The sequence below is a fragment of the Ranitomeya variabilis genome, chromosome 4 (assembly GCF_051348905.1).
Source record: "Ranitomeya variabilis isolate aRanVar5 chromosome 4, aRanVar5.hap1, whole genome shotgun sequence".
In the NCBI taxonomy this organism is placed as follows: Eukaryota; Metazoa; Chordata; class Amphibia; order Anura; family Dendrobatidae; genus Ranitomeya; species Ranitomeya variabilis.
In genome coordinates this window covers 408,614,690-408,636,220 of record NC_135235.1, presented here as the reverse complement: position 1 = coordinate 408,636,220, position 21,531 = coordinate 408,614,690, and the positions used below count along the sequence as shown (strand labels likewise).

Here is a 21,531-nt window from a genome sequence, read left to right as displayed (position 1 = left end):
TAGATAGATAGATAGATAGATAGATAGATAGATAGATAGATAGATAGATAGATAGATAGAAGGTGTAACACAACCACACCTCCCATCAGTCTGCATGCTCAAATAATCCTTTGGGATTTTTAGCGTTTCTGACTAAGCGTGCCTGAAAGATGAGAGTAGGGAATGGGAGGAGGGAGTCTCTCTGCCACGTATATAAGATCTGGAATCTGCATATCCAGAAGTCCCTTTTGCCCAAGCACAGATGGTATGATCCAGGGAGCTGCAGTCTGATTATTATTATGAGCCTGTAGTTGTCCTGGCATGTTCCTCCAGCCCACATTCGCCAGTGGTAGAAGATGTCTTTGCATTTTACATCTCCTATGATTTCTTCTACTTTTATGCTACATAATTTAACCCTTTGTACCACAAGAAATTGAAAACAGGTTTGTGTTTAAATCCTTTTATTTAATTCAGAAATCATAATATAGCTTTGGGCTTGTGCTCTGTGTCTTCTTCAAGACAGAATCTCAGGAGAATCGTCCGCATTGGGAAGCTAATGCCGTCAGTGTTTGAGCACTTGGATGCTTTTCTTCATATGGGTGAAACATTGATGAAAGGCTCCAGGCTGACTGCAGTGTCTGATGGAAGTCTGAGGTGGTATGAGCTGCATGTCTAGTCTGATCAGAGTGATTTTTACCATTAAAACAAAAAATGAATCACATAAACTAAAAGCAACAACACCATCACACATCTACAAAATCCTTAGAGGGCTTTTTATTTTTTTGTAAAACACCTTGGCTGCTTTTTGTTTTGAAAAAAACAAACTGTACTTTTAGCGTGGAGTCCCCACAACTGCTCCCAGTGTCTGTTATTGTCTGCAGCGCTGATGTCATGTTGACAGCACTGCAGCCAAACAGTGACCTCAGTGGCTCTGTGTGGCTTGTGCCACCTACTCAAGCAGAATGGTAGAGTAAGTGACCCACAGGTTTTTAATAAATGAATTGCAGCCGGGGACAGAGGTTTTCTTAAACAGGAAATCTTGTAAATTGGTTCAAGATCAGACTGGCCGCGGCTCTTCCGACCCGAATCTGACAGCTTCATAGGAATATATGTAGCTGTCACGCTCGGGTCTGGGGTCCCTCAGCCAGTCTGTGTATTGAGATCCAATCTCGGACCGATTTGTACAGACTGAATGCACCCTTAGACTCAATCTGTGAATTTCTTCAACGTACACTATAGATATTGTCCATGTATTTTCTTGTTTATAGGGAAGTCCTAATTCTGCATAGTACTGGCCCTATACAATTGGACGTTTTTCAGTCTTCCCCTTAAAGGATAGACAGCTGCCAAGGTAAGGTCTACTATCATCTTGTTGCACTATTCAAAGGGGTTTTCTGCATTGGGCAATTACTGCTATGATAGATACCTGAACTATACACATCTCAAAGTGTCAACTCTCAGCGATCATCTGTAATCTGCACCACCAACACAGGTGAAATAAGGTATTACACTATGCCTTTTCACATTGACGGGTTGTCTGTGTGGCGCCCCAGGGTCCTGGTCATCACAGTAGCATTGCTTTCCTCTCGGGGAGAGTGATGTTACGTTTGGAAGCGATGAAGGATAACTCTTATCAGGTAACTACCATACACACAACATGTTCACATTCCAGGCCACAAGGGGGAGCTTTTGATCCTATTTCATAGGTGACTCCCCTATATATATTGTGGTTTGGAGGGAAAGAAAGTGTCATACAGAGAACAGACCGACATAGAGTGTCAGAAGGTCTGAAGTACTACAGCTCCTGGATAGAGACATACAGAAAGCCGAACATTGTTCAGTGAGCATGCAGGAGAGTGAAGCACAGGAGAGGAACATCAGGGGAGACCAGCTAAGAGCAGGCTGCCTCCCTCTGAGGCGCAGATAACCGGTAGCCGGACCACCGAGGTTGTAAAGGACTCTATGACTTACAGCAGAAACCTGCAGGACAGCTGAACCGCAAGTTACCTGTCCGCCACACACACTTGAGACACAGTAACACATAGAGCTCAGGGAGTGCTAGAGTCCTTGTAAACAGGCTCGCGTTACCTGTCATGCAGGTATTGTCCTATCCTATAAGGGGGACAGAGAGAAGAACTGTGAGGACCTTATCTGAAGCCATAGGCAGAAAGGGACTACAACACCACCGCACTAGAGAAAGGCTTTTAACTCCACCTGGTAAAGGGGACTCTGGATTCGCTTCCAAGCCGGCCGGACCCTGCCTACCCTGTGATCTGGTGCCCTGGACTGTGGCTGCCTGAAGTCTTCAGTAAACCAGGTAACGTGACGTCACAGAAGGAAGGAAAAGCGCGCATTTTAAGCAAAGAACGCTGCCGGTTCCCTCGGTGAGGTCCAGGCTGCGTCGGAGAGGTGAGTATAGCAATATTTTTTATTTTAATTCTTTATTTTACACATTAATATGGTTCCCAGGGCCTGAAGGAGAGTTTCCTCTCCTTCAGACCCTGGGAACCATCAGGGATACCGTCCGATACATGAGTCCCATTGACTTGTATTGGTATCGGGTATCGGTATCGGATTAGATCCGATACTTTGCCGGTATCGGCCGATACTTTCCGATTCCGATACTTTCAAGTATCGGACGGTATCGCTCAACACTACAGATGAGCCATTAGCGATAAATCACTTAATGTAAATATGTATTCTATCTAGTAGAAATAGAAGAAAATACTTAACTGCATCAAAAATTATATTTTAAAAAGTGGATATCCTTGAGAGAAAGTTTATTACCGGGTGTAAAACTGGGCAACGGCCGTTCTGCGTTCAAACATTATTGCATATAAAGGAAGACGTTTTTAGACAGTTTGCTGAGTGTCGTATTTTCTTCTATTCATTTTGGACTTTATTGCTTTCTTCAAACAGTTATAGAGCACCACCATGACTGTTATCTCCTCAGCCCCAGTTTATATTTTGTTTGCTGAATGCTATAGTAACCGGTGCCAATCGCTATTTTCTTTTGATGAATATTTATTCTATATCTATATTGTATGATTTTCAGGAAAATTATTGTTTTGTTAAACTACCTTCCTTATTATGAATAGTGTCGTCACTTATTATATAAGGTCCCCTCTTATGTATAGCACCATCATCTTAGTATATAGTGTACTTTCTTTTTATGTATAGTGCCATCTCTCCATCTCTTATTACAAAGTGTTCTCTTTTATTGGGTATATCACCGTCACATATAACATAACGTCCTGTATTACATGTATAGCATCGTCCCTTATTACATAGCGTCTTCCCTTTTTATTTATATCTTAACAATGCCCCATTATTACACAGCATCCTCACTAATTACAGTGAAGGAAATAATTATTTGATCCCTTGCTGATTTTGTAAGTTCGCCCACTGACAAATACATGAACAGTCTGTAATTTTAAGGGTAGGTTAATTTTAACATTGAGAGATAGAATATCAAAAATGAAATCCAGAAAATCACAGAAATTATATAAATGTAATCACATTTTTCAGTGAAAAATAAGTATTTGATCCCTCTGGCCAAAAAGACATAATACTTGGTGGCAAAAAACTTGTTGGCAAGCACAGTAGTCAGACATTTTTGTAGTTGATGATGAGGTTTGCGCACATGTCAGGAGAAATTTTGGTCCACTCCTCTTTGCAGATCATCTCTAACTCATTATGATTTTGAGGCTGTCACTTGGCAACTCGGAGCTTCACCCCCACTCTATAAATTTCTGTCTCATCTGACCACAGCACCTTCTCCCAATCACTCACAGAATCATCCAGGTGTTCATTGGCAAACTTCAGATGGGCCTGCATATGTGCCTTCTTGAGCAGTGGGACCTTGCAGGTACTGCAGGATTTTAAACCTTTATGGCGTAATGTGTTACCAATAGTGTTGAGCATTCCGATACCGCAAGTATCGGGTATCGGCCGATACTTGCGGGTATCGGAATTCCGATACCGAGATCCGATACTTTTGTGGTATCGGGTATTGGTATCGAAACAACATTAATGTAAAAATGTGTAAAAGAGAGAATTAAAATAAAAAATATTGCTATACTCACCTCTCCGACGCAGCCTGCACCTTACCGAGGGAAGCGGCAGCGTTCTTTGTTTAAAATTCGCGCTTTTCTTTCCTTACGTGAAGTCCCGGCTTGTGATTGGTCGCATGCCGCCCATGTGGCGGCGACGCAACCAATCACAGCAAGCCGTGACGTAATTTCAGGTCATTCAGTATTTTAAAATTACGCTCCGGCTTTGTGATTGGTTGCGTCGCAGTCACATGGGCGACGCAACCAATCACAGCAAGCCGTGACGTAATTTCAGGTCCTTAAGGATTTTAAAATTACGTCCCGGCTTTGTGATTGGTTGCGTCGCAGTCACATGGGCGCCGCAACCAATCACAAGCCGTGACGTCACGGGAGGCTGGACACGCGCGCATTTTAAAATGGGCGCGTGTCCAGCCTCCCGTGACGAACCGGCTTGTGATTGGTTGCGGCGCGGTCAACCAATCACAAGCCGGGAGGCTGGACACGCGCGCATTTTAAAATGGGCGCGTGTCCAGCCTCCCGTGACGTCCCGGCTTGTGATTGGTTGCGGCGCGGTCAACCAATCACAAGCCGGGAGGCTGGACACGCGCGCATTTTAAAATGGGCGCGTGTCCAGCCTCCCGTGACGTCCCGGCTTGTGATTGGTTGCGGCGCGGTCAACCAATCACAAGCCGGGAGGCTGGACACGCGCGCATTTTAAAATGGGCGCGTGTCCAGCCTCCCGTGACGTCCCGGCTTGTGATTGGTTGCGGCGCGGTCAACCAATCACAAGCCGGGACGTCACGGGAGGCTGGACACGCGCCCATTTTAAAATGCGCGCGTGTCCAGCCTCCCGTGACGTCACGGCTTGTGATTGGTTGCGGCGCCCATGTGACTGCGACGCAACCAATCACAAAGCCGGGACGTAATTTTAAAATCCTTAAGGACCTGAAATTACGTCACGGCTTGCTGTGATTGGTTGCGTCGCTCATGTGACTGCGACGCAACCAATCACAAAGCCGGAGCGTAATTTTAAAATACTGAATGACCTGAAATTACATCACGGCTTGCTGTGATTGGTTGCGTTGCCGCCACATGGGCGGCATGCGACCAATCACAAGCCGGGACTTCACGTAAGGAAAGAAAAGCGCGAATTTTAAACAAAGAACGCTGCCGCTTCCCTCGGTAAGGTGCAGGCTGCGTCGGAGAGGTGAGTATAGCAATATTTTTTATTTTAATTCTTTCTTTTACACATTAAAATGGATCCCAGGGCCTGAAGGAGAGTTTCCTCTCCTTCAGACCCTGAGAACCATCAGGAATACCGTCCGATACTTGAGTCCCATTGACTTGTATTGGTATCGGGTATCGGTATCGGATTGGATCCGATACTTTGCCGGTATCGGCCGATACTTTCCGATACCGATACTTTCAAGTATCGGACGGTATCGCTCAACACTAGTTACCAATGGTTTTCTTGGTGACTGTGCTCCCAGCTGCCTTGAGATCATTAACAAGTTCCCCCCGTGTAGTTTTAGGCTGATCTCTCACCTTAATATTTCAGCAAGGGCCTTATTGTAAATCCGAAAAATTATATATAGGAGTAGCAACGGATCTTATTTCAAATATTAAAACATAACTTTTACTAGATTATTTTAAAATATCTAACCTAAGGTGCATGTAAACCGTGCAGTAAAAGGGTGCTAAGTGCAACACAAATACACAAGTGAAATAAAAAGGCAGTATAAAAAGATGGATACCACTAATATGTTATAAGTTATGTCATAGAGGACTTATTTTTACCAGAGTATCCCTCAAATAATCCAGGTGAATGGGACACTTAGTCAAATATATAAAGTCCTTTTAATAGTTGCTGTATATATCAGGGTTTATTGTGTTTCATTAGGTGTATAACCAGTATACCATCAAAACCTGGTCACTGCAAACCACCCTTTTTATCAGAATTATTCAACTTCGGTGTACAATTCACCTGAAAATCCTCTCCTTTGATCCTGATATATCAGCACAGCTCCAATGCTTTATGTAGCTAGTCCCATATCGGGGAGGGATTGATCGCTATCTTCGATCTAGTATATATATAGTATTCATAAGCTATAAACATTTAGTGGTATAATTGACATGCTCGTCTGCATATTGTTACAGAGATGTACCATCATTCACATCTCAATCGCGCAATCTTTGTTCACTATATATATGAATACATCAAATGCCAGTACATATAGCATGGGTTCAGATAGTGGACCAAAGTTTTTGCGTTATCAATATACTCATCTGGGTTCGCAAAGTTACTTGCTGAGAAACCCTTAGGTACAAATAGGATCATCACCGGCCATATTCATTATGGTATTGCTACACGGTTCTCTTGTACCGCAATGTCTCCCTGATCTCTCACCTTCCTCATGATCAGGGATAGCCTACGAGGTGAGATTTTGCATGATGCCCCAGTTCGATGTCAATTGACAGTCATTTTGTATTTCTTCCATTTTCTTACTATGGCACCAAAAGTTATCTCCATCTCACCCAGTGTCTTACTTTTGGTTTTGTAGCCCATTCCAACTTTGTGCAGGTCTATGATCTTGTCTCTGACATCCTTATAAAGCTCTTTGGTCTTGCCCATGTTGTAGAGGTTAGATTCTGACTGATTAATTGAGTCTGTGGACAGTAGTCTTTTATAAAGGTGACTATGTAAGACAGCAGTCTTTAATACAGGTAACGAGTTGATTAGGAGCATCTAACTGGTCTGTAGGAGCCAGAATTCTTAATAGTTGGTAGGAGATCAAATACATCTCACTGCAAAATGCAAATAAATTTATATAATTTATTCAATGTGATTTTCTGGATATTATTTTTGATATTCTATCTTTCAATGTTAAAATTAACCTCAAGGTTCTATTCTAGGACCCCTACTCTTCTCCATCTACACCTTCGGCCTGGGACAGCTCATAGAATCCCACGGTATGCAGGGCCGCGCTTAGTAACCTGATGTTTACCCTGGTTACCAGCGTAAAAGTAAAAATCAAACAAACCGTACATACTCACATTCCGGTGTCCTTCAGGTCCCTTGCCGTCTGCTTCCCGCTCTGACTGACTGCCGCCGTAAAGTGAAAGCAGATCACAGCGGTGACGTCACCGCTGTGCTCTGTACTGCCTTACGGCCGGGAGTCAGTCAGAGCGGGAAGCAGACTGCAAGGGACCTGACGGACACCGGAATGTGAGTATGTACGGTTTGTTTGTTTTTTTACTTTTACGCTGGTAACCAGGGTAAACATCGGGTTACTAAGCGCGGCCCTGCGCTTAGTAACCCGATGTTTACCCTGGTTACAAGCGAACGCATCGCTGGATCGCTGTCACACACAACGATCCAGCGATGACAGCGGGAGATCCAGCGACTAAATAAAGTTCCAAACGATCTGCTATGACGTACAATTCTCAGCAGGGTCCCTGATCGCTGCTGCGTGTCAGACACAGCGATATCGTATGGATATCACTGGAACCTCACAGATCGTACCGTCATAGCGATCAAAGTGCCACTGTGTGACAGTACCCTAAGTCTGTAATAGTGACTGTACATAGGGTGTGTTAAGCTTTGTTTATTGATGTGTGCTGATATGCTAATAGCGCATTATATTCTGGAACCAGCTTGGTGACTTCAAAAGCAAAGAGGGAAAGACTGTACAAATAGATTGAATGGTCAAATAGTGCTACTTGATCCCATCACCATTGTTTACCTTATCTTGATGTTGGACTGAAGGACCCTGGGTAATTCTAAAAATAACTTACAGGCCTCTGGTATAAAAGAGACTTCTTTTCTTCTGGTAGGAGACTCTTCAGGATCTTAGCCGAGGGTCTGTCAGACCCGGCTGAAGAACACAGGACTGCTCTCGGATATCTCCCTACGCTTGACATTACCTCCTCTCTGCGTGCATACCACATGTGGAATAGCAACCCTGGGAGCTCTGACATCATGTCAACTGGCTTTTGACCTTCTACGGACTCTATGGACTGTTCTCTGTCATCTTCCTACGCTTGTCGATATCTCTTTTCTGTGTGTATATCACAGGTGAAATAGCGACCCTGGGAGCTCTGATATAACCTCTACCATTATCCCGGCGAGACAACGGAAGAGTAAGACCCTGTCATGTGCACTATGTTGGGGTAATTGCTGAGATTGTTCTGTTTGCCATTGTGTGTTGTGGTTCAATAAAGTATTGCCACACTGTTTTACATTAACCCTGTGTTGTCTGTGTAGTGTACTGCCCACCGGGAGATAGAGCAGATGTTCAGTGGTATGAGCCCTAGTCCATGCAGTCTTGCTAAAGACAGCCGGGCCAGCGAACGAGAGCACCCACTGACCTCGTTTCTCCACAATTGGTGGCAGCAGTGGGACACTACTCAGCCTGGGGGAACCGGGGGAGCTGCAGGGGACTGGTGTTCGTAGACACCATCCAGGGCTTCACAACCAGGGAGCCATACAGACAGACCCAGCAGACCATTGATGAGGCATACATAGTAGGTTTCAGACGCCACCATGTCCAACCCCACCAACTCGGCCTTGGGAAGATGACCAGAGTGGATTTATAGCCGTAACAAGAAACGACAACTACAGGAGCTGTGTGTTATGATCCCAATGGCAGAGGATCTCAGAGATTACAGCAAAGTCTGCAAACATAAATACCAGCTCATAGGGAAGTGGTAACTAGGCTGACCATATACCTGATCCTAGCACAAACAACTAACAGTAGCCGGGGAACGTGCCTACGTCGATTCTAGATGTCTCGCGCCAGCCGGAGAACTAACTAACCCTATCAGGGAAAATAAGACCTCTCTTGCCTCCAGAGAAAAGACCCCAAAGTTATAATACAAGCCCCCAACAAATAATAACGGTGAGGTAAGAAGAAAAGACAAACGTAAGAATGAACTAGATTTTAGCAAAGAGAGGCCCACTGACTAATAGCAGAAGATAGTAAGATGACTTATATGGTCAGCAAAAAACCCTGCAAAATATCCACGCTGAATATCCAAGAACCCCCGAACCGACTAACGGTGAGGGGGGAGAATATCAGCCCCCTAGAGCTTCCAGCGATATCAGGAATCACATTTAGTACAAGCTGGACAAAAATATGAACAATGCAAATAAACAAAAATAAGAAAGCAGGACTTAGCTTATCTTGCAAAGAACCAGGACCTGAAGACAGGAGCAAACAGAAATGAACTGATTACAACGATGCCAGGCACTGGACTGAGAATCCAGGAAGTTTAAATAGCAACACCCCAGGCCTAACGAACCAGGTGAGTACCAACCTGGGAAAAGACAATCCAAGTGCCAAACCACTAGTGACCACAAGAGGGAGCCAAGAAGTATAGTTCACAACAGCTGTGCCAGCTTCGACCGATTGAATACCAGACCACAGACTCTAGCTCGGATTTGATGAAGGAACTAGTTTGTTGGGATGCCCAGAATGTTGTGGAGGATGATGAAGACTCTGCTAAGATGGACCCAGTGGAATTACCAGAGCCAGAACCCTGTGCCGGTCTGGAATCTACCCAGTCACCTGCAGCCCAAATCCAGGAGTTGTTGGTTGTATTGGGACATGGAGCCTCAAGTGGTGTAAGAGCTTGTATTATGGAATCAGTTTTGGGAGTTCCAGTACCCCTACAGCCAGCATCGGACCCTAACCCCATGGTAATCTCCCAACAAGGAACACAGCTCCGCTACAGAGATGTGCCAGTGTTTAATGAGTCCAATACCGAAGTCGATGAACATTTTGCAAGATTTTGAGACTTTAATGCTGATGCACCAGGTGCCCATAGCTGACTGGGCTAAATACATGTGGATTAGTTTGACTGGTCGGGCACGGGATGCTGCCCGGTCACTTGGGCCTCAATACTGCCAGGATTATGGAACTATTAAGGACAACCGGCTGGCACTTTTTACCATCACCCCCGAGAGGTATCGCACCAAGTTCCGGACATTGTCTCGCCAGGGGGTCTCCTATATAGAATTTGGCAGTCAACTCCAGAGACACTGCAACCGCTGGCTTGACAGTAGGGCTGCCCACTCTGTTGCTGCCCTTCGGGACGTGATCATGCTTGAGCAACTTACGGAGAAGATGGCCCCAGAAATTCCAGAGTGGGTAGCCGACCGGAAGCCTGAAACTCCAGAGCAAGCAGCCTGATTGGCTGATGAATTTGCAGCCAACTGACCCCGCTGGAGACCCAATATGTCCACCAATCCAAGAAGACCCTTCAACCAAAGTTTTGACCGACAACCAGAACCAAGGGTTACCAACAGTACCCGTGAGTTGCCCAACCCACTGCGCTGCTATGCATGTGGGCGCCTTGGACACACTGCCAAAGATTGTTCCCAGGGCTGGGGCCCCGCCTAGAGCCCGATTGCCAGCACAACTGGTCAACATCTGCCAACACGAGCCAGCAAGTTTGGAGGGATGCTATTCCCAGGATACACCAGCAACAGTGATATATCCTGTCCATACTACACAGCGGGTTGGCCAGCCTACACCAGCCAACCTCCTACGCCACATCCAGCCAGTCAAGGTTGGTGATATCCAGGCCCTGGGACTTCGGGACACTGGGTCCTCCATCACACTGGTTAGCCCAGATATTGTCCCACCTGAACACCATTTACCAGGTCGCCAAGTGACCATCTCCCTGGCTGGAGGTCAGCGCTCGGACATCCCTCTAGCCCGTGTGCAGCTGGACTGGGGTACTGACCAGGGAGAGGTTGAAGTGGGACTCATGGATGGCCTCCCCACACCTTTTATTTTGGGGAATGACCTCGGACAAGGACTGTCCAGCCAATTTGTTACTGTCATCACCCGAAGGCAAGCCAAGAAACACCCTGATGTGGATCCTTCTGCCATCCATCCAGAAGATACCCAACACTCCAAGCCCCCATCAACCCCCTCTGAGCCGACGGCGGTAAGTACACTTGACCAGACTCTTGTCATTGACTGGGGTGAGACAGATCGCAAAGAGTTTAGGGAAGCCAAACTCACAGACCCCACCCTAGAATTTGCCCGCAGTACAGCTGCTCGACCTGGGGAAACAAATCAGGGAGAGATGTATAGATGGGAATATGGACTGCTACATAGGGAAAAGCCCGTATCATGCCCAGAGAAACCCTGGACCCATGTCCATCAGCTCTTGGTGCCTCAGCAGTATCGGCCCCAACTCCTACGCTTGACACATGACGTTTCTGCAGCTGGGCACATGGGGGTGAGAAAGACCCGGGCTTGACTACTGCATAGTTTCTTTTGGCCAAAGGTTGCTCAAGAGGTGTGGAAATACCAAGCCTCTTGTCCAATTTGTCAACGGATAGGGGGAGCACCCTGTTGTGCCCTGCTCCAATCCATGCCCTTGATAGGTGAACCGTTCCAGAGGGTTGCCATCGATTTAGTGGGTCCTTTAGCTATCCCCAGCCGCAGCGGAAAGAGGTTCATCCTCACCCTGGTTGACTTTGCCGCCCGCTATCCGGAGGCCGTTGCCCTGTCATCCATAGATGCAGAGCACGTGGCTCAAGCTCTACTGGACATTTTTAGTCGAGTAGGGTTTCCACAGGAGGTATTGACTGACCAGGGGACCCAGTTCCAAAGTGAGCTGATTCAGACCCTCTGGGAGAAACATGGTGTCCGCCCCATGTGTACCACCCCCTACCACCCCGAAACTAATGGGCTGTGTGAACATTTCAATGGAACGCTCAAGCAGCTCATTAGTCGGTATGTGGAATCCGAGGGAGGGGACTGGGAGAAAAACCTGCAGCAGCTCCTGTTCGCCTACCGGGAGGTGCCGCAGGATTCTACCGGGTTCTCTCCTTTTGAATTGCTGTATGGCCGAAAAGTACGAGGGCCGTTAGAGCTAGTAAGAGAGAGTTGGGAGGGCACTTTTCCCACAGAAGAGGTTCCCATTCTGGAGTATGTTCAAAATTTTAGGGAGAAGATGAGGTACCTCATGGCCTTAGCCAATGGGAATTTAGAAATAGCTCAGGAAAGACAACAACGGTATTACAACCATACTGCCAGAGTGCGAGAATTTACCTGTGGTCAGAAAGTTCTAGTACTAGATCCAGTACACAAAAACAAGCTGCAAGCCATGTGGGCAAGTCCGTTCACCATCACCAGAAAATGCGGGGAGACTAACGACACTGTAGCTTTGGATCGAGCGAGTGTTCGTGACCCATCATGTTAACAGGCTAGAAGCTTATGAGGAAAGGGAAGTTACCAATCTAGTAGTTTGTTGTCCTCATTTAGATGACCCAGATCTGGACCAGATCCCTGGCTTATTGGTGGAATCCAAAAGAGGAATGGGGGTAGCGGATGTCCCATTGGGGGAGTGGCTTGGTCCATCACAGAAGCAAGAAATAACAGAACTGCTTGGAACATATGGCTCCCTGTTCACGAGTCAGCCTGGTCGAACTCTCTTGGTCCAGCATCATGTCAACACTGAGGCAGCCACACCACTCAGACAACCGGCCTACCGGGTGACACCTCCAGTGTTAGCAATGATAAAGGCCGAAGTGGATGACATATTGAATATGGGGGTCATAGTTCCATCCCATAGCCCATGGGCAGCCAGTGTAGTGTTGGTGCCTAAGAAAGACAAGAGTAGTCGCTTCTGTGTGGACTATAGGCGACTCAATGAGGTCACCGTTACTGATGCGTACCCCATGCCTTGGGTGGATGAACTACTAGACAGATTAGGTGGATCTCGGTTCATATCTACCATCGATTTGAGCAAGGGATACTGGCAGATACCACTCACAAAGAAGGCTCAAGAGAAGTCGGCATTCATCACCCCTTTTGGCCTCTATGAATTTACCAGCATGCCCTTTGGGATGAAGAATGCCCCGGCTACCTTCCAAAGGATGGTGGATCAGTTACTAGAGGGATGTCAGGGGTATGCCCAAGCCTACCTGTCATGATCTCTGCAGGCAGAGATCATAGCAAGCCTATAGAGGGACAAGCTCTCGGAAGATGGAACTATACTGACCATGAACTAAGCCTGCCGCGCAACTAGAAATAGCCAGGTAGCATATCCTATTTATCGCTAGATGCCCAGCTCTGGCCTAAGACCTAAATAGCTAGCAGAGGGAAATATAAGACCTGGCTCACCTCTAGAGAAATATTCCAAAGAAGACAGTAGCCCCCCACATATAATGACGGTGAGTTCAGATGAAACAACAAACGCAGCAGGAAAATAGTCTTAGCAAATTTGAGGTCCGCTTACTAGATAGCAGAAGACAGATAGTATACTTTCATGGTCAGCAGAAAAACACTAACAAAACACCATCCAAAGATTACCTTAAACTCTGGCATTAACTCATAACGCCAGAGTAGCAATCCCTGATCAACGAGAGCTTTCCAGACACAGTAACAAAACTTCAGCTGTGAACTGGAACAAATAGGCAAAACAAAACATGGACAAAAGTCCAACTTATCTAGTAGTTGTCTAGCAGCAGGAACAAGCACTGAGAGGCATCAGATAACATTGTTGACCGGCAAGAAACCACCAGAGAAATGAGCTTAAATAGCGACACCCACTACTGATGGAACCAGGTGAAACAGGAAAGAGGATGACAAGTCCAATTCCACAAGCGGCCACCGGGGGAGCCCAGAATCCAAATTCACAACAGTACCCCCCCCTCAAGGAGGGGGCACCGAACCCTCACCAGATCCACCAGGGCGACCAGGATGAGCCCTATGGAAGGCACGAACAAGATCAGAAGCATGAACATCAGATGCATTGACCCAAGAATTATCCTCCTGGCCGTAACCCTTCCAGTTGACCAGATACTGGAGTCTCCGTCTGGAAACACGAGAGTCCAAAATTTTCTCCACAACGTACTCCAACTCACCCTCAACCAACACCGGAGCAGGAGGCTCAACTGAAGGTACAACAGGTACCTCATACCTGCGCAATAACGACCGATGAAAAACGTTATGAATGGAAAAGGACGCAGGGAGGTCCAAACGGAAAGAAACAGGATTAAGAATCTCCAATATTCTATAAGGGCCGATGAACCGAGGTTTAAACTTAGGAGAAGAGACCCTCATAGGGACAAAACGAGAAGACAACCACACCAAATCTCCAACACAAAGCCGAGAACCAACACGACGATGACGGTTGGCAAAACGCTGAGTCTTCTCCTGGGACAACTTCAAATTGTCCATAACCTGCCCCCAGATGTGATGCAATCTCTCCACCACCGCATCCACTCCAGGACAATCCGAGGATTCCACCTGACCGGAGGAAAATCGAGGGTGAAACCCCGAATTACAGAAAAACGGGGACACCAAGGTGGAAGAGCTGGCCCGATTATTGAGGGCGAACTCTGCCAATGGCAAAAAAGCAACCCAATCATCCTGGTCAGCAGAGACAAAACACCTCAGATATGTCTCCAGGGTCTGATTAGTCCGCTCGGTCTGGCCATTAGTCTGAGGGTGAAAAGCAGACGAAAAAGACAAATCTATGCCCATCCTAGCACAGAATGCCCGCCAAAATCTAGACACAAATTGGGTACCTCTGTCAGAAACAATATTCTCAGGAATACCGTGCAATCGGACAACATTCTGAAAAAACAGAGGAACCAACTCAGAAGAAGAAGGCAACTTGGGCAGAGGAACCAAATGGACCATTTTAGAGAAACGGTCACAGACCACCCAGATGACAGACATCTTCTGGGAAACAGGCAGATCTGAAATAAAATCCATCGAGATGTGTGTCCAAGGCCTCTTAGGAATAGGCAAGGGCAACAGCAGTCCGCTAGCCCGAGAACTACAAGACTTGGCCCGAGCACAAATGTCACATGACTGCACAAAGACTCGCACATCTCGTGACAGGGAAGGCCACCAGAAGGATCTTGCCACCAAATCCCTGGTACCAAAAATTCCGGGATGACCTGCCAATGCAGAAGAATGTACCTCAGAGATGACTCTGCTGGTCCAATCATCCGGAACAAACAGTCTATCAGGCGGACAACGATCCGGTCTATCCGCCTGAAACTCTTGCAAGGACCGCCGCAGATCAGGAGAAACGGCCGACAAAATTACTCCCTCCCTAAGGATACCTGTGGGTTCAGAATTACCAGGAGAGTCCGGGTCAAAACTCCTAGAAAGGGCATCTGCCTTAACATTCTTAGAACCCGGTATGTATGACACCACAAAATTAAAGCGAGAAAAAAATAAAGACCAGCGCGCCTGTCTAGGATTCAGGCGTCTGGCAGTCTCAAGATAAATCAAATTTTTGTGGTCAGTCAATACCACCACCTGATGCCTAGCCCCCTCGAGCCAATGGCGCCACTCCTCAAACGCCCACTTCATGGCCAAAAGCTCCCGATTCCCAACATCATAATTCCGCTCTGCGGGCGAAAATTTGCGAGAAAAGAAGGCACAAGGCCTAATGACGGAGCAGTCGGAACCTTTCTGCGACAACACTGCCCCAGCTCCGATCTCCGAAGCGTCAACCTCAACCTGAAAAGGCAGATTCACATCAGGCTGACGCAACACAGGGGCAGAGGCAAAACGGTGCTTAAGCTCCTGAAAGGCCTCCACAGCATGAGGGGACCAATTAGCAACATCAGCGCCTTGTCTGGTCAAATCAGTCAGTGGTTTAACGACATCCGAAAAACCAGCAATAAATCGGCGGTAAAAGTTGGCAAAGCCCAAAAATCTCTGAAGACCCTTAAGAGAGGAGGGCTGAGTCCAGTCACAAATAGCTTGCACCTTGACGGGATCCATCTCAATGGAAGAGGGAGAAAAAATATACCCCAAAAAGGAAATTTTCTGGACCCCAAAAACGCACTTAGACCCCTTCACACATAAAGAATTAGACCGCAGAACCTGAAAAACTCTCCTGACCTGCTGGACATGAGAGTCCCAGTCATCAGAAAAAATAAGAATATCATCCAGATATATTATCATAAATTTATCCAGAAAATCGCGGAAAATATCATGCATAAAAGACTGGAAAACTGAAGGGGCATTAGAAAGACCAAAAGGCATGACCAAATACTCAAAGTGGCCCTCGGGCGTATTAAATGCGGTCTTCCACTCATCCCCCTGCCTGATCCGCACCAAATTATACGCCCCACGAAGATCAATTTTAGAGAACCACTTAGCACCCTCTATACGAGCAAACAAATCAGTAAGCAATGGCAATGGGTATTGATACTTAACAGTGATCTTATTCAGAAGCCGATAATCAATACATGGTCTCAAAGAGCCGTCTTTTTTTGAGACAAAGAAAAACCCAGCTCCCAAGGGAGAAGAAGATGGACGAATATGTCCCTTTTCCAAAGACTCCTTTATATATTCCCGCATAGCAGCATGTTCCGGCACAGACAGATTAAACAAACGACCCTTTGGATATTTACAACCCGGTATCAAATCTATGGCACAATCGCACTCACGGTGCGGAGGTAACGACCCAAGCTTGGGTTCGTCAAAGACGTCTTGATAATCAGAGAGGAACTCAGGGACTTCAGAGGGAATGGACGACGAAATAGAAACCAAAGGTAAGTCCCCATGAATACCCTTACATCCCCAGCTCAACACAGACATTGCTCTCCAGTCCAAGACTGGGTTGTGAGACTGCAACCATGGCAATCCCAGTACCAAATCGTCATGTAAATTATACAGCACCAGGAAACGAATAATCTCCCGGTGATCCGGATTGATACGCATGGTTACTTGTGTCCAGTATTGTGGTTTATTATTAGCCAATGGGGTGGAGTCAATCCCCTTCAGAGGAATAAGAGTCTCCAAAGGCTCTAAATCAAAACCACAACGATTGGCAAAGGACCAATCCATAAGACTCAGAGCGGCGCCAGAGTCAACATAGGCGTCCGTGGCAATGGATGACAAAGAGCAAATCAGGGTTACAGACAAAATAAACTTAGACTGAATGGTGCCAATGGAAACAGACTTATCAAGCTTCTTTGTACGCCTAGAGCATGCTGATATAACATGAGTAGAATCCCCACAATAGAAACACAATCCATTCTTCCGTCTAAAATTCTGTCGCTCGCTCCTGGACAGAATTCTATCACACTGCATACTTTCTGGCGTCTTTTCCATAGACACCGCCAGATGGTGCACCGGTTTGCGCTCCCGCAGACGCCTATCAATCTGAATAGCCATTGTCATGGACTCATTCAGACCTGCAGGCACAGGGAACCCCACCATAACATCCTTAACGGCATCAGAGAGTCCTTCTCTGAAAGTTGCCGCCAAGGCGCACTCATTCCACTGAGTAAGCACAGACCATTTACGGAATTTTTGGCAGTAAACTTCAGCTTCGTCTTGCCCCTGAGATAGTGCCATCAAAGTTTTTTCCGCCTGAAGTTCCAAATGAGGTTCCTCATAAAGCAAGCCCAAGGCCAGAAAAAACGCATCCACATCGCGTAACGCAGGATCCCCTGCTGGCAATGAGAAGGCCCAATCTTGAGGGTCACCCCTGAGCAAGGAAATCACAATCCTAACCTGCTGAGCAGGGTCTCCAGCTGAACGAGACTTCAGGGACAAATAAAGCTTACAATTATTTCGGAAATTCTGGAAGCTAGCTCTATTCCCTGTGAAGAACTCCGGCCAAGGAATTCTCGGCTCAGATACCGGAGCATGTACCACAAAATCTTGTAAATTTTGTACTTTCGTGATGAGATTATTCAAACCCGCAGTTACACTCTGAAGATCCATTATTGTCAGGTGCACACAGAGCCATACAGAGATTAGGAGGAGAGAGAGAAAAAAGACTGCAGCAAGGCAGACTGGAGGAAAAAAAAAAAAAAAAAAATTCCAGCAGACTTCTTATAACTCTCCTTTCTCAACCTGGGTCTTTAACACTTTATTGGCCGGTCAAACTGTCATGATCTCTGCAGGCAGAGATCATAGCAAGCCTATAGAGGGACAAGCTCTCGGAAGATGGAACTATACTGACCATGAACTAAGCCTGCCGCGCAACTAGAAATAGCCAGGTAGCATATCCTATTTATCGCTAGATGCCCAGCTCTGGCCTAAGACCTAAATAGCTAGCAGAGGGAAATATAAGACCTGGCTCACCTCTAGAGAAATATTCCAAAGAAGACAGTAGCCCCCCACATATAATGACGGTGAGTTCAGATGAAACAACAAACGCAGCAGGAAAATAGTCTTAGCAAATTTGAGGTCCGCTTACTAGATAGCAGAAGACAGATAGTATACTTTCATGGTCAGCAGAAAAACACTAACAAAACACCATCCAAAGATTACCTTAAACTCTGGCATTAACTCATAACGCCAGAGTAGCAATCCCTGATCAACGAGAGCTTTCCAGACACAGTAACAAAACTTCAGCTGTGAACTGGAACAAATAGGCAAAACAAAACATGGACAAAAGTCCAACTTATCTAGTAGTTGTCTAGCAGCAGGAACAAGCACTGAGAGGCATCAGATAACATTGTTGACCGGCAAGAAACCACCAGAGAAATGAGCTTAAATAGCGACACCCACTACTGATGGAACCAGGTGAAACAGGAAAGAGGATGACAAGTCCAATTCCACAAGCGGCCACCGGGGGAGCCCAGAATCCAAATTCACAACACCTACCTGGATGACATCGCTATCTTCAGAGATACCTGGGAAGAGCATCTTCAACATGTGTCATAGGTGCTGCAAAGGGTAGCAAAAGCCCATCTTACATCCGACCTGACAAGTGCCAAGTGGGGTTGGCCGAGGTACTATACCTTGGACATCGGGTAGGAAGTGGGTGCATTCATCCTGAACCTGCAAAAGTAGAAGCCATTACCCAGTGGCCTCGCCTCGCCCAGCCAACCAAAAACAGGTACAAGCCTTTCTAGGGACCGCAAACCATTATCGAAAGTTTATCCCCAATTACAGTACAGTAGCAAAACCTCTCACAGACCTAACCACCAAACGATATGCCCGCAATCTCATCTGGACCCCAGAGTGCGAGTCTGCATTCCTCCATTTGAAAACCCAGCTAGCCCAAAGCCCAGTCCTGACTGCTCCTGACTTCCGTCGTCGGTTCATTGTCCAAACAGATGCATCGGACACCGGATTGGGAGCCTTACTCAGTCAAGTGGGGACAATGGTCAGGAACACCCGGCTGTTTACGTTTCCCAGAAACTGTTGGACCGGGAGAAAGCATATGCCACAGTAGAAAAAGGCTGCTTGGCCATAATCTGGGCCTTAAAGAAATTGCAGCCCTACCTATATGGCAAGGAATTCACGGTCATAACTGACCATAATCCTTTAAGTTGGCTAAATCGGACTGCTGGGGACAATGGACGTTTACTCAGGTGGAGTTTAGCCTTACAGTCCTATAATTTTTCTGTCTCCCATAAAAAGGGCAAAGATCATAGAAATGCCGATGGACTGTCCCGACAAGTAGAGAAGGATGACTGGAAGCCTATCATGTCTGGTTAATTAAGATGGGGGAGCAATGTGAAGAAACCAGATTGAATCTAAATTTCCCAGGCAACCATGTTTTTGTAAACCAAAAAGAACTGACTTTTTATCTGTATATTGGCTTGTAAATTTAAGTGTTTATGGCTGGTGGGTCAAGAAGACAGACTTGCCAACTGATATACTATCTAACATACTGTGTAAGTCTGTAATAGTGACTGTACATAGGGTGTGTTAAGCTTTGTTTATTGATGTGTGCTGATATGCTAATAGTGCATTATATTCCGAAACCAGTTTGGTGACTTCGAAAGCAGAGAGGCAAAGACTGTACAAATAGATTGAATGGTCAAATAGTGCTACTTGATCCCATCACCATTGTTTACCTTATCTTGATGTTAGACTGAAGGACCCTGGGTAATTCTAAAAATAGCTTACAGGCCCCAGTTTACTACTCCACACTGATGAGGGGCAATACCCTGAAACAGCTGTCTGTGGATGGATACCATGTTTTGGCATAGGTGGTTTTCCTTTATTGGATGCTGCCCTTCCCGTGGTTGTTCCTTCCCGGTGAAAGACCTGGCTACTCATTGCTTGCATTGAGAAACACGTGATGGTGTCTCCGCGGCTTTTCTACATGCATTCAGGTATAAAAGAGACTTCTTTTCTTCTAGTAGGAGACTCTTCAGGATCTTAGCTGAGGGTCTGTCAGAACCGGCTGAAGAACACAGGACTGCTCTCGGATATCTCCCTACGCTTGGCGTTACCTCCTCTCTGCGTGCATACCACAGGTGGAATAGCGGCCCCGGGAGCTCTGACATCATATCAACTGGCTTTGGCCTTGTACGTACTCTATGGACCGTTCTCTGTCATCTTCCTACGCTTGTCGATATCTCTTCTCTGTGTGTATATCACAGGTGGAATAGTGACCCTGGGAGCTCTGATATAACCTCTACCATTATCGCGGCGAGACAACGGAAGAGTAAGACCCTGTCATGTGCACTATGTTGGGGTAATTGCTGAGATTGTTCTGTTTGCTATTGTGTGTTGTGGTTCAATAAAGTATTGCCATACTGTTTTACCTTAGCCCTGTGTTGTCTGTGTAGTGTATTGCCCGCCGGGAGATAGAGCGGGTGTTCAGTGGTATGAGCCATGGTCCATGCAGTCTTGCTAAAGACAGCCGGACCAGCGGACGAGAGCACCCACTGACCTTGTTTCTCCACACCTCCTCTTTAGTTATGTATAGCGCCATCTCTTATTACACATTGTCCTTTCTTGTTATTTATAGCACCCTCCCTTTATGTATAGTGTCCTCTCTTGTAATATGTAAAATAAAATGACTGCTGATGGAGGATCATGTGACCAACCGAGGCCATCATCCTTTGCAAAACTAGCACTTTACTGGAAAACCTTGCTTCATTTTGCAAAACCTTGCTTGCATACTCTGCTGCCTGTAGTTCAAGCAGCTATAATCTATGATAGATCATGACAGTAAGTGTTCAATTTTCCTGCAGCACCAGCACAGCTCATGTTTACATCCTTACCGTTAACAACAATGGGATGTCCATGTAATGGAGAAAGAGCTTCTCTATTTAGCTGCTCACTGTAAATAAAGAGGGTGGGTAGCAAATGAGAGTGTTGACTTAGTCAGCCTCCCCACTACTAACTCAAAATCTCTTTATAAATTTCTTTATAAGGCATATGGACACAGAGGGATTTTCCATGTTTAAAAAAGTAGACTCCAACCGATTAGATAGCAGTAAAAAAAAAAAAAAAATGAAATAATATTCACTCTCTCTTAGTCAAGCACTGGTTACCAGCTACTGTTCTGGTGTAAGTGATTTGGCTGCAGCACTAAAGTTATGACTACAGTGTACATAACCACTGCAGTATTTCACTAAGCTCAGCAGCTGTCCTATTGATGGCATGAGTCAATGAGCTCAGTAATTGACTGTAGTAGCATTGATGTGCGTCGTAGTAGTGACATCATCACTACTGCCAAAACACATACACCAAAGCAATGGCAGGGAACTGTTACTGAACTGAGGGAGTGTAAGTATTATCTCTGTATG

At 46.1% G+C, this 21,531-nt stretch overlaps 1 long non-coding RNA gene across 1 annotated transcript in view; it reads left to right on the top strand.

Annotated features, from left to right (window-relative positions):
- The first annotated feature begins 298 nt into the window (after positions 1 to 298).
- Positions 299 to 21,531, top strand: part of LOC143764989 (uncharacterized) — a 195,052-nt gene continuing 173,819 nt past the window's right edge. Inside the window, exons 1-2 of the long non-coding RNA XR_013213308.1 lie at positions 299 to 422; positions 1,248 to 1,330. This is a non-coding gene — a long non-coding RNA (uncharacterized LOC143764989). The remainder of the gene's footprint in view (positions 423 to 1,247; positions 1,331 to 21,531) is intronic.